At 43.7% G+C, this 13925-nt stretch overlaps 1 protein-coding gene across 5 annotated transcripts in view; it reads right to left on the bottom strand.

The window, feature by feature from the left end:
• cald1a (caldesmon 1a) overlaps positions 1-13925 on the bottom strand; it is a 63282-nt gene that overhangs the window by 46245 nt on the left and 3112 nt on the right. The window contains exon 1 of one of the 5 annotated variants that reach the window (XM_017424835.2): positions 11609-11711. The exons of the other annotated variants lie outside the window; for them this stretch is intronic. The gene's annotated coding sequence lies outside the window, so the exon portion shown is untranslated. Of the gene's footprint in view, positions 1-11608; positions 11712-13925 lie in introns of those variants that run through there. 5 annotated transcript variants of the gene reach the window in all.

Genomic DNA, 13925 nt, shown 5'->3' with positions numbered 1-13925 from the left:
CACACACACACACACCACCACCACTAATCTGTCCGTAGGGGTTAACCCGTGTCTTCTAGCAGGGAAGTTTTTCTCCTCCACTTTGGTCAGGTTTGCTCTCAAATACACAAATACATGTCTGAACCACCTCAGACACAGAAATACCCGTTCAACCCACCACCCACCTCGTGTTTATGTTCAGAGCTTGAGTGACTGGTATTTCATTTCGGCCTGCCTCGGAGCCCTTTTTTTGCACAGTTTGGCTTGGCCGGTGTATCATTACTGGTCATTAAGTCTAACCTGAACTAATAGGGGCTTATTTTCCAAGGTGGTCTCCCAGGTGGCTGTCACAGGAGTGAGCGGCACTGCGGGGCTCAGGGTTGGACTCAGACATTCAGAGTCTCGTAAAAAAAAAAAAAAAACACATCTATTCAGGCTCCATCCCATTTAGCATGCAAACTGCTAACAAGAAACCATTGTTCTTGATGGGTACATGGGTGTTTTATTTCTCGTTAAGGCGGCCTTAATTAGACCAGCCGCAATGAGTTCCATGCTTAGTTTCTCCTCACACCAAACCTCCGAGCTCTCAAAGCAGGACGCCTGAAGCTCGCACTTTAGGTCGGAGGTAGTCAGGGACGTGTAGAGGTGCACTCAGACGAGTCAGATTCAGGCAGTGGGGAGACCTGCACCGAAAAGGCAATTCTTTAATAAATTGGGGGTCTGTAGGATAAGCTAGCCAAGCTGGGATCAAGCCAGAAACCTTATTACTACCTACACTTCGTCTTGCTAGTCATGTTTTGTCGTTTCCTCGGCACGCCACCAGGGCCATGGCTGATCTTGGCAGAGTCGAAGGTCCTCTAGTCCGTAGCTCCAACATAGCTCTTTTAATTACTGCTATTCATTTGGACCTCTGCTGTGGGTCTTTTTTTTAATTTTAACCAAACAATAGACTGGCTGGTTTGGTTTGTTCCCCTTATGATTTGTGCAGCCCCTTAATGAGCACGAGACAACTATTTTGTTGAGTTTATGAGACAATGTCCCCGTTTTAAACAGGCGGGAATCGCACAATATTACAATAAACTAAAAGGAAGCTTGCCGTGGGCTCTGTATGTCCACACTGTTTAGGTTAGAGTGGTTGAGATGCTAAGAGCAATGTGATGACAGAACAGAAAGAGAGGAGTGAGGAAAAAACATGGTTTCATCCCAACTGATTTGATCATCGCCATATTTAATATCGCAACCGCATATTTTCCTTATAACACGCATCTCTTAATTCTAACACAATCGTGACATTCTTCCCAGATATTATCATCATCATCTGGTCACAAAATGACACTCAAACAAGCAAGCAGATTTTCGTCAAAGTAAATAGCCCCTCGTAGCTGCGGCACGTACCGCATCTTATTCCAGCAGTAAAGCCTTCATATGTTTTCACCTCGCTCCGCTCCGTTGTGACAGGTGTCATCATTAATCACGGAGAAGGAGCCATTAGTCTAAATGTGGGGGTAATTAATCCGCGCTCACACTCCATTAGACGTCATGCTCAATTTGCGCACAGAACTGTGTATTGTGTAAATAAGCGGAGACGGCGGGACCGGCAGCTATTATTCACAAGCCGCGTTGCATCCGAAGACTTGCTCTGACACTGCCGAGGTGCGAACGCGAATCCGAGAACGCCGAACCACCGAGGAGCCGTGCGGTTTGAGAGGATGTTTCAAATCGAGCTGGGAGGAAAACGCCTGCGGTGAACAATCACCGATACGTGATGGGTTTTTCTTTTTGGTCATTCGTCAGATCAGAGGATAATCGGACACATTTGCCTCAAAAAAGTGCCTGAAACTCAGCAGTAAAATCAAACCATCGGCGTCCAACACATTTAAACTGCAGTAGGACACCTAGTATGAATTAGCCCTTAGTTTAATAAGTACCATTTGGCTGTCACCTCAGCGGCTGTAGAGCTGCTCTATTACAGTAAAGCCCCTCTGGTATTGAGCTGAGGTTATTCAATAAAAACCTGACTGAGTGTTTCTCCCAATCACCACTGGCAGAGCTCTGATGAGGTAAAAAGCTCTCCAATGCCAGCCGTTTGTCCCCGCGGAGCATGGTCTGATTAAAATGGTTTTCTGAGGCCATATTTTTGCTCTCCTTGTAACCTTGCCAGACTCAAGTCGAAGCACAGAGAGAAGAATTGACGAATTGACGAATTGCCGAATGCGGGCCGAAATGAATCCACAAAAACAGATCTAATCCATAAGGGCCCCTGGAAAGGTAGACGGATAGGACTGCTGGGCTTCTACGTTTTGGAGAAATTGCTAATATGAATACCTCAAAGTGTGCTCTGAAACATATTCTACATTTGCTGTTGGTGCCGAAAGAGAAACGACTTCACAATTAGCCTTTTCGTACCATCGATCTTCAGCTTTAATTGTTTTCTCTTTCTCTCACACACACACATCCTTATCTTTAAAAATCCCTCCCTCGTCCCGGCAGGGCAGAGACATGTGAAGTGGAAAGAAAGGGCAACAATGGAATGGTCCACCCCTCCCCGACTCTCCAGTCCTCCCGCCTCGCTTGTAATACATTCCTGAACAATCCTCTGAGGCTCATATGTAAATGCCTGAGTATGCTTCTGATTAGAAGGCACAAAGAGTGCACTCTATAAATGCACTCTTAAACAATTACCGCCGCTCCCGGCCGGAGCGCTGACACGAAACCTCGGGCTGTGCCGCCGTCTGGCCCGCCTGCTCAGGTGGCAGAGCTGGAAGTTGGATCATTTACGGCTACGTGCCCCCCCCCCCGCTTCGTGACACACGTCTGACTTTGGAACCATCGTCCAAGTCGGGACTTGGAGGTAGGGGAAGGGGTGGATTGATGAGTCACGGGACTTCCAGTCGGGAGAGTTTGAATCTAAGGCCAAATCCCATTTCATAGAGTTAGCCCAGATCCACTACCCCTACCCTTTGGCCCTTAGCTCAAACTTAAAAGAGATTAAAGTATTCCACTACAATATGGGACACCGGAAGCCATGACGCCATCATTTCTCACCAATCCCCCTTTATGTAAAACGGTGTAATATCAAAATGACTGAATGCTATGCTAGTTAGCTAGCTTTATTGTTTAAGATAATACTAAAACTAATTGGAGTACATCAAACTAAGCATTATAATTGTTGATAACAAAACATTTTTAATGGATCAAATACATACATTTGGTCCAAACCAAATTTTACGCAGATTAGAACCAAATGGAAAGATACCTTCTTGATCCCCTGAGGAAAACTTGTTTAGATTTTCTTTTCTTTTTTTTTTTATAGAAAAAAATACTACGGAAAGGCTACCTCGTATGTACAAAACAAACAAAAAAGAAGGAATTGGTAAACACAAGTGAACCAAGAAGGGCGAGCAACTTCTTATCATAGAAAGTGGAACTACCAGCTAAAAAAAAACAAACGTTATCTTGAGGAGTTGGTGAAAAGCAAATCTGAACTGAAAAAAACAAAAAACAAATACTGAACACTGATGAATCACATGGATGGACACCAAACTACAAAATGGCTGAATATTTTGCTAACCATCTTATCTACAAGAACTTTTTCCAAGGCCTCAAAGTGAACAAAGAATAAAAAGTTACAGCTTAAAAAGGACTTAAAGTTATATTTGAGAAGGGGTAGATGCTCATAGCATTCAGCTCGTCCTGTTGAGCCGATGGGGGGCTTGGATATTTGTTTTCCCGGGCAATAATGAAGCTAAACGTAATGGTTCGCTGTGATTATTTATGGGAACTTGTTAAGAGTTCAAGTTGAGATAATTATTGATAAATTCGATGGCTTAAAGTCAAACCGCGCTCAACACGCAGACAAAAGGAATAAATGCTCAATTCCCTAAAACAAAACAGTTGATGAAGACAGAGAAGGGGGGGGGGGTGTTAGCCGGAGCCGGGCTGATGTGGATACCCATGTAAGGACACGCTGATTGTTTTATGTGGATGAGGTAACTCCTCGCTTTCATCGTTACCACATCCACGCCCAATTTCTCTCTCACCAGTTCTCACTCCCAGGATGGCCGGCGTCCAACGTGGCCTCTCTGAGCTGTCCCTCACCATCACTACACACACTTCATCGCATTAAGAAAAGCCACAGGCAGAAATCCCGCAGGCCTATAGCCCCCCCCCCCCCCCAGGCTGGACTCATTGAACAGTTAGACTTTATAACTCTGTAAACACATGACCTCATTGGTCATATGTTTGCACTGAACAGTATTTTTCACACACTCCTTCGGGGTTTAGATCACCGTATCACCTCCGCGTTCTTCTTAACTCCCCTTCACCCTCCGAAAATATGGGAGTTTTAAAAAGCCACTTTGACAGACGCTTGATTATGGCGTGTTTGTTTAGTTTTAGGACGGTTTGGGGAAGAAGTCGAGGGAACGAGCGGGAGAGGGAGGCAAAGAGATTGGTGTTACAAGTAAAAAAGAAAAAGTTAATGTAGCTGTTAGGAAGAGAGATGTGCAAGGTGGTTTCTTTGCCACAGGGACACACTGCACGGCTGAGGGCCCCGCTGGGATGCCGGCGAATGAAAACACAAGGCCAATCAGCCAACGGAGACATTTTCTGCGCTTGTTTTATCAGATGAGAAGGAGCCTAAAGGCTAAATGTCCCCCCTCAACAAGGTTGCGCTCTTCTCAGGATAACCCGCTTTGGGGAACGAAGGGGAGAACATGCATCTTTGTGGGATGACATCAGAAGTGCTGCTCGGGAGCACTGACCTCACTCTCGCACAATCAATCATCCGCACACACACACACACAAAAACCCACCTCTACAATCCAACAGGAGAGGCGCATTTACCTTTTAAGATATAAAACAAGGCAGCCCGGTGAATTAAATCATCTCCTTGTAAAAACAGATTCGACAAGAGCTGCAGTAACATGATTGTCTTGATTTTAAAAGCTACGAAACCTCTGGCAGAGCTCGGCATCTGGCAGCGAGCAGATGGCGGACCGATATGCCAATTACCAACACTGATGTACCATGCTGCCCGTTAGGCAATCCGGCTCCGAGTGATCGCGCTTTAAAGTCGGGGAAAACAACACGAGCGAGAGGTCGATGTAAGAAACCCTCTTCATCAGAGTGTGACTAAAACCCGGAGGAATTCAAACACAGGTTTCTGTTCCCACATGACTGATTCAGACAGTCGAATCGAAGCAGAAAGGTTTGTTGGAAACAAAAAGAAGCTAAAAATCCAGGGAGAGGGGCTCGTTATGACAGCCTTCACGCACGTACAGCAGAGGGAAAAAGATGACTCCGAGCGTGGTTTCGTCAGAACGCGGGTAAACCCGAACGTGAACGTCCAGGTGGAGCGGGGCGAGTCTGTCGGTTCCTCAACCTTTCAGCCGAACGACACGAGAAGTTCGAGTCCACGAGGAGAAACTACGAGAATTTTACGCAACACCAGCAGCTTCTAGAATGACACCAAACTCATATGTACAGCCCGACTTCGAAGGACTCTCAGCGACCACCACGCCAAGTCAGCTGGCTGTGGCGGCCATGTTGAATCAGCTTGGTTGCGCTTTCTGCAAGTTTCGATAAAACAAACGGAGATGACTCCAGTGGCTTCATGTGACCTGTTAGCACTCAGACTATGTGTTGGGGAGGAACTCTCAGCTGCTACCACGCTAACTTTTAGCTCAATATTTGTAAAAGTGGCCGAGTTAAAACACTGATTAGCTGTAGCGGCCATCTTGAATCAGATCAACTTCAAAAGTTAGTTGTAGACGTAAATCCAATGAATGCTTTCTGAAAATTCAAATCAAATCCAGGGGGTTTGTTAGCCGTTTTGCTAACACAAATACACAAACACGGGCAAAAACATTATCATTCACCTTTGACCTTTTGCAGCAGCCAGTGATTAAGTAACTCCACAAGGTTTGAAAACCACCCTGCCGCCTGCTGACGGCTGAATCCTGTTGATCCCGTTCAAAGACTTCGAAAGCTTTCTGAGGAAGGGCTATAAACAATATCTTACCTGCTGCAGATGGCTCTTTGACTGGCTTCAGTTTGGAGAAAGCCCAACACGTTACCGAGCCAGGTGCTAGTGGTTCTGGACGCAGCACGTTCAAATTCCATGCTATCAAATTCAACGACGGTTCACCTTCCCATGATCCTTAGCTGCACGTCAATCACACACCAATCACGCCCCCGCTGTAACCTAAAAAACACAACCCTGAAACTAAACAGGGCCCCTGTCGACTCCGACAGGGACACAACTGACATAACAAGAAAACATTCGTTCCGCTCGTGGTTTGCGTCTCACTTTCGAACTTTATTATTACAACAAACAGATCGCGGTCGAGCGAAGCCAAGACCGGAGAGGCGGAAACACGCCGGACAGAGTTCCACTTGTCTGTTATGTGAAGAAAGCAGAAAATCTCTCTGGCACCTGCTGTGCAGAAACAATATGTGTTTAGACTCGCATGCCAGGGAGCAATCGCTGGGATATGAGCCACGTTCGGAAAAAAACCTGAACGCCGAGCCCAGTTTAGATACACATCGATTTAAAAAAAAAAAAAAACAAAAAAACTAATATTCCAATTATTTGTGTTGGAAGATCCCCTTGGCCAGTTTTCCATTCTTTTATAAATTCGGCTCACCGCTCGGATGGCTGCCTGAGCTCAGCGGAGGTAAAAACAGCAGCCGCCTTGAAGGGAACGCTGAATTCTTCGTTCTGTTCGGGATTTCAGCTCTGAAAAAGGCCGAAGGGCTGAAGGACAGCTGAAGTCTGTTGAAGAGCCGAAAACGAGTTGCTAAAAGCTAACAAAGGCATAACACAAGCTCCAAGTCTAAAGACAGACACAAAAGGCTAGCAAAGGGTTAGCTAAAAGTACTAAAAGGCTAGCTGAAAGCTAACAAACTGCCAGCTGAAAGCTAAAAGGAAAATGCCAGCTAGAAGCAACAAACTACCAGCTGAAAGCTAAAAGGACCAAACTGCCAGCTAAAAGCTAAAGGGAAAACTGCCAGCTAAAAGCTAAATGGAAAATGCCAGCTAGAAGCAACAAACTATCAGCTGAAAGCTCAAAGGACCAAACTACCAACTGAAAGCTCAAAGGACCAAACTGCTAGCTGAAAGCTAAAAGTAACAAACTACCAGCTGAACGCTAAAAAGAACCAAAATGTCAGCTAGAAGCAACAAACTATCAGCTCAAAGGACCAAACTGCCAGCTAAAAGCTAAAGGGAAAACTGCCAGCTGAAAGCTAAAAGGAAAATGCCAGCTAGAAGCAACAAACTACCAGCTGAAAGCTAAAAGGACCAAACTGCCAACTGAAAGCTAAAAAAAAGTTACAAAGTGCCAGTGAAAAGCCGAACGCAGTAAAAGACAAGACAGAAGTAGCAACAGGCTGGTTAAAAGCTAAAAGTAGCAGCAGAAGACACAAACAGGCGGTACACTGCAGCAGGTTTTTAAAGGAACTGAAAGGATCTTAATGTGTTTCTACAGGGAAAATATTTGTACAGATGGTGAAATATTTTTAAAGTATAAAAGTTCCAGAAACCAGAAGTCGTAGCACCCTTCTCCTGAACGAGCCGAACATTTAGCCTCATTAATAATTAGTCAGATTGCAACAAAAAGAAACAAACAAAAAATAAAAACAGGAACACTGTGAACGCTGAATCAGCAAATCCGTTCCTGAACGCCACATGTACCTTTGATCGGAGAGCGGTGCGGGGCTGGAAAAATGAGGCGGCGTGCAGGAAGTGGAAGGCCGTTCAGGGCCGAGCCAGACTCCGGAAATGCACCGCCGTGTTCCCCCCCTTCCTGCCTGCCCGGCCCTAACCCCGGCGCTCGCCCTCCACGGCCAAACCTCGGTTATCGCTCGGCGCTCCAGATTCCTCGGGCACCCACCTCACACCGGGCCGGTTACATAATCACGCCCGAGTCCAAACTCAGCTCCGCACAGAAACCGCTTCGGAGGAGAGAGTCCGATGAAGCGGCATAATTAAGGGTTTTTAGTTTGGTTGGTCAAACCATGAATAACGTTGTGAGATCTTCAGAGACGTGTTGAGGGACGACTCTCAGCTACTACCACACCAAACCTGAGCTCCACCAAGCTGAAAGATCGCCTGAGTTAAAACCACTTTTGTATTGGTTCCGTTCACTAAAAGAAAAAGGCACGATGGTCACAATAATTCTGTAATTTTGCCTGTTTTAACCAGACTTCAAACATTTAAAAACCACTCCCCGTATCTACTGTCTACACCAGAGGTCCCCAACCCCTGGGCCGCGGACAGGTACTGGTCCTTGGCTCATTTGGTACTGGGTCACACAGAAAGAATAATTAACTTACAGTATTTTTGTTTTCTTTTTCGGAGTTTGAACGAGATTTATTTTGAAAAATGACCGGATTCTCTCCACTACATCCGTCTCTGACTCACTCTTGATGCGTGTCAGAACGCTTATCTAGGTCACGTGACGCGTTACCGCTAAAAACAAACCCACAAGCTAGCAAAACATCTCTGGTAGCCCTCGATGGGACCGTCTCGTTACTGAGAAACAGGCACAGGGCTCCCACTGATTCAGTGTAATGGTAAGTTGCGTTCTTCGTGAACTTTATATTTGTGGTCTCTCTTATTTTGAAGGGCATGTTTAAACACAGAGAACGTTAGGGGAGGAGAGGCTGTTATTCATGCTGATAACGCAACACCAGGACGCAGCTAACAAAACTGCGAGGACACGTTGGATTTACGTTTATTATGTTTTAAAAAAATACTGTATTTTCATGCTGCTCGTATTGTTTTTTTTGGTTGTATTTATCCGCCACACCTTTAAAGGCCGGTCCGTGGAGCTAAAAAGGTTGGGGACCGCTGGTCTACACCACTCCAGATAAATTGAGGTTTTTAATAACATTTACCAAAGTTGAGATGAGAAAAAAATCTTTTTTTTTTTTGCATTTCCGTGTGGACTCCAAATACAGAACTTCGAAGGAAAGAGCATGCTAACTATGACTTCATGCTCAATGACGACAACAACTTACTCTTACTGGTTTTTCTACATTCGTTAAACTTTATCCTGCTGTCAAACTCATCGCGGTTAATAACAGAGGAAACTGGAAATAGCGTAAAAGAAAACAAGCTACAATGTGGGCGTTGTCGCCACCTGGTGACAGAGCAGTGGTATTGCAGCCTTTTGTTAGAATCGCGTGGAGAGATATTTATTTAGTTGTCTATGGGGTCATAAAACAAGTGTTCTATTCATCTTTTCATCTAATTTTTCAACATCAAATCATTTCACATTGTCGCATTTTTACATTACCCTAAACAAGACAAAGAAACAAATCTACATCTTGACTTTAATTTAATATTTTAGTGTTTTTTTTTCCCCCTCGAGGGGAAGAGTGAGACGGGTGTTCCTTTAAATTACTAGAAGGATAAAGGCCGGAAAAGTTCAAATTGTAAATCTAAACCTGATGACACGATAAAGAATTTGCATTGTTCGTTCAAATGAGAGATACTGCAAAGTCAGCGGCCTGTTATACGTGTGAAATGAGCAGCCTGTAACCAGAACCGAGCGGTCTGAATGGACGGCCTGCGAGCTCCGAGAGCGCATTCCAGAGACGATTCCAATCATCCGTCACCGGGGCGAACCTTAAAAGGAGCGAAGGGCATTCTCCACGTGTTTTCTCCCCCCGCCCCAACCCCTCAAACTCTGCACGACTTGATCAGATTCAGTTTCGAAGACAATTGCTGCGCTTGTCTGTGGCCCGAGAGCATTCAGGAAGACGGGAGCGCGCAGATCCGCCGTCTGCGGCGCAGATCCTTTGTTACAAAAAAAAAGGACGTTCTAATAGGCTGAGGTGAGCGTTCTGCCTCTGGGTCAGCAGGAACCAAAGGAATGTGATATCTGGTGAGGAAGACTCACACGAGGCTTCGTCTGAAAGATGTACACCACGGGGCAAACTGAAGGCCCGCAGGCCAGATACAGCCCTTGCGGCTACTTTATCCGGCCCATAAGGTGATGTTTTAGAGTGAATGTAGAATATGCTTCCAAAGGAGGCTGTGGCTTCTTGTTTTTGGGTGAAAAGCCTAATAAAGACTACTCGTGGCAACTGGCAAACTTCGAAATCAAGAAAATTATGTTTGAGCTTTTTAGTCATTTAAAATCTTTTTTTTTTAGGAACACCCCAAAGAGAAGGGTCAAACTCCTGCTGATGAAACTTGTAGCCAAGAAAAAAATGTCGGGTCTCTGACTCGAGCTGATGTGCGCGTCTGTGTTCTTTGGATTTCTAGCGATGGATATCTTTGAAAATATTTTCAGCCGAGTTGATGGACAGACATAAAATGTACGAAGAAATAAATGTAAAACTGCCGCTTTACGAAACGAACAAGATCCTGCCCCTCGTGTGTGTCAAAGATTTAAACAAAAAACGTTGCACAATCACTTTCTGCTCAGAGTGCATGTCGGGGATCAGTCTCAGCTACTACCACGCCTAGTTTTAGCTTAATATCCGTAAAAACGACTAACTTTTTAAATAAGATCGCCAAACTGTGGCAGACATCTTGAGTCGATACGGCTCCAAACGTTAATAAGTTGTGGGTGTTCAGCAAATTATTAATTTCTCAGAGTTTCAATAAAATCCACTCAGTGGGTTATGAGATATTTTGCTAACAGACAGCCCGAGTTGCCTTACAGGAAATGCCAAAGTTTTAAACAAAGCTGCTGTGCCTTCATAATAGGACGACTCTCAGCTACCGCCACGCCGAAATTTAGCTCAACATCTGCAAAAACAACGTAGTTACGGATGTCTTTCTGTTCGCTAAGATCAGTTAGCTGTGGCGGCCATCTTGAATGAGCTTCACTCCAAAATCTAATCAGTTGTAAATGTTCATCCAAGGGTTACTTTCTGCCAGTTTCATTAAAATCCATTCAGCAGTTAGTGAGATATTTTGCTAACAGACAAACACACACACACACACTTTCACTGCGAAAGGCGATAAAAAGTAAAGTTTGGTACAAATTATACAAATAGATGTTTTGGGAAACGTTCTTTTATGTTTCTATGAGTAATTTGGCACATCGTATTTGAAAACTAAGTTTATTTATCTTTTTTTTTATTTCCAAAACAGTGACTGAAATGAGCTTATTTCTGTTAAATGTTGACCCTCCCTGATCATTCTTTGCTCCACCCTGATGATTTGAGGTTTAAACTTGTTTTTTCTTTGGGTTTTTTTTGGAAGCATCAGTCCCAGTTTCCAGTTTCCTCCAGCAGCAGAGGAGCCCCTCTGAGGAATGTTAGCCGCCCAGACTGAGCGTCCCGTCGGCCTCCGAGGCTGGAGGACCCCCCCGCCCCCACCCGGCCGACGGGAACCAGAAAGGCGCAGAAACCAAAAAAAAATAACCTCCCCGCAGCAGCCTCCTCTTTGTGCGCACAACTTCGGCTCCGAAACGAACTGCTGGTTGAGAAAGAAACGCACAAAAGAAGGAGCGGCCGAGTTCCCCCCTCAGCAAAAAAACAAAACAACTCACACCAGATGTCCGGAGATAATCAGCCTGAGCTCCTGGTCTGCGCCCCCCCCACAAAAACAAAAAACTCCTGCGAACTTTTTCAAGCCGCGTAAGTTGCAGGTTTTATTCGCTCTTACCTGTGGATCTTCGCCGGGACAGAAGTCGAGCTGTGGAGCCGTGTGAGAGGAGAGGAAGGGGGGAGCCAGTCTGCAGCCAGTCCTCCACCAAACCCTGGTACAAAAAAAAAAAAACCCACACCAAGCCCCTCCCCTCCAGGACCAGATCCGCCGGCCGTTTAAACGGACCCTCACCCTCCAAAATTAAACGCGAAATTTATAATTTATCCAACGAATTGTACTTAAACAAAAAAGGAGGTGGACTCTTTCTTTGCTCATCAGTTTTAGGGCTTCATATTGGAAGGAGATGAAAAGTATCAACATATATCTTGGACAAAAGCAGGAGCTCAAAGCCAAACAAAAAGAACTAAACTGACTGACCTCCAGGTCCGAAAAACAAAGCCAATACTAAAGTTCTGCTTAAAACCTAAGGATTTGTCCGTTAATTACAACAGAGTGCAACCTAACACAAATTACTCAGCTATATTGTAAAAACTATAAATGTACACATATTGTTAAAAAAAAAAAAGATATGGTACGTAAAACATACACCGTTAAAATTGCAATTTTTAAAATGTGCTTTGTGTGTCTGTTGCCAAAATATCTCAAGAACCATGGGATGAATTCTAAAGAAAGTTTCAGACAATAATCGCTCGACGTACGGCAACAGCTGATTTTTGGAGCAAACTTGACTCAAGATGGCTGCCACAGACAGTCAGCCTGATAAAACACATAAATGGCTTTAACTCAGTCAGTTTTACAGATACCAAGCTAGAATTTGTCATGGTTGTGGCCGAGTCATTCTTAACACACAATCTGACATCTTGCATTATTGCATCAGATCAGATGCAATAGGTCAGAACGTTTGACCAAAACATCAAAAATGTTGTCATTTCTCAACATATCTTGTGCAATAATATCTTAGGCAATATGCTCTGCTCGGCCTTTAACTTATAAATATAATCAAGTAAGATTTGTTCTTTTGTTTTTTTTGGGACAACGTATGTATTTAAAAGAAGAGAACAGTTTTTAGTTTTGTGGTACCAGAGTTGTTGATCAGCCACAGACTGTATAAAACCAAAAACAAATAAACAGTTGTCACCTCCAGGTCTGAGAAGCAAAGCCAATACTAAAGTTTCTGGTTAAAAAAGGATTTTTTTTAGTTCATGACTAAATTATTTACTTCTCTTTTGATCAAATTAAGTTTATATGATCAATTTACCAAAAGTCCTAAAAAATCAACTGTTCAAAATAGAACAATTAGCATTTTTTGCAATAATGCGAATGTGTGATTGATGAGTGTTAAATGACTTTGCTAACAATTGTCAAAGAAGCTAAAATTGAATTGTTACAGTTAAAGTTGGCAAAACTAAAGCTAAAAAATGAAATCAGCAAAACAAAAACAAAAGATTGGCACAGCAGAACAGTAGCCAAAAGCTAAAATGAGCAAAACAGCAGCTAAAAGCTGAAACCATAAACAGAAGACAAAAAAGTAAAAATTGACAAAACAGAAGATAGAAGCTAGCTTATTTTAGCTAAATGCTGAAATAAGCCCAAAGATAAAATTACCAAAACTCTTACTAAACGCTAAAGCTATATAAACATTAGCTAAATGCTAAAATTAGCCAATGGTAAATTTAGCAAAACATTTGTCAAACGCTGCAATTATCAAAACAGTAGCTAAATGTTAAAATCAACAAAACGGTAGCTAAAACGATAATGAGCAAAACAGTAACTAGAAGCTAAAATTAGCAAAACAATAGCTAAACTTAGCTAAACATTAGCTACAAGCTAAATGCTGTAGAAACTTTATAAAGCAGAAGTTTCTTAACGAGTTTCTCAAAAATAAACCCACTGTAAATACAAACATCTAAACTCGTAGCCGTACTGTGGTACACGCGCTGAACCTTTTGACACCAAAGTGGCTGAAACAGCCGAAGCACACAAGTCCAAGAGCGTAAAGAAGAAACGGCAAAAAGGAAACAAATAAACAACAGATTACCTTTCAGGGTCAGGATATGAAAACAACACGTCGTTTAACTGAAGATACAGTTTTTTGGGGGTTTTTTTTAAGTTGAAGAAGAAGAAAAGTGATGTTTTCTGTTCCCCGGGTCACCTTTCGGTGCTGGCGACCTTTTTATCCGTCGCTAATCTTTAGCGATGGGGGTGCCGACAACAATAGCCGCAGTGTTCCAGTTTCTGCAGCGGAGCGGCGGCGTGCGGACACTGCCCCGCTTTGTCTTCTGAACAATGATGCTCAGAACAAAGAGCCAACTTAAGAACATTAGGCCGCCGATGCAGAAACCAGCACCATATGCCCTGGTGCTTTATTTATTTC

Source organism: Kryptolebias marmoratus, linkage group LG18 (genome assembly GCF_001649575.2).
Source record: "Kryptolebias marmoratus isolate JLee-2015 linkage group LG18, ASM164957v2, whole genome shotgun sequence".
Lineage (NCBI taxonomy): Eukaryota > Metazoa > Chordata > Actinopteri > Cyprinodontiformes > Rivulidae > Kryptolebias > Kryptolebias marmoratus.
This window is presented reverse-complemented; position numbering and strand designations above follow the sequence as displayed.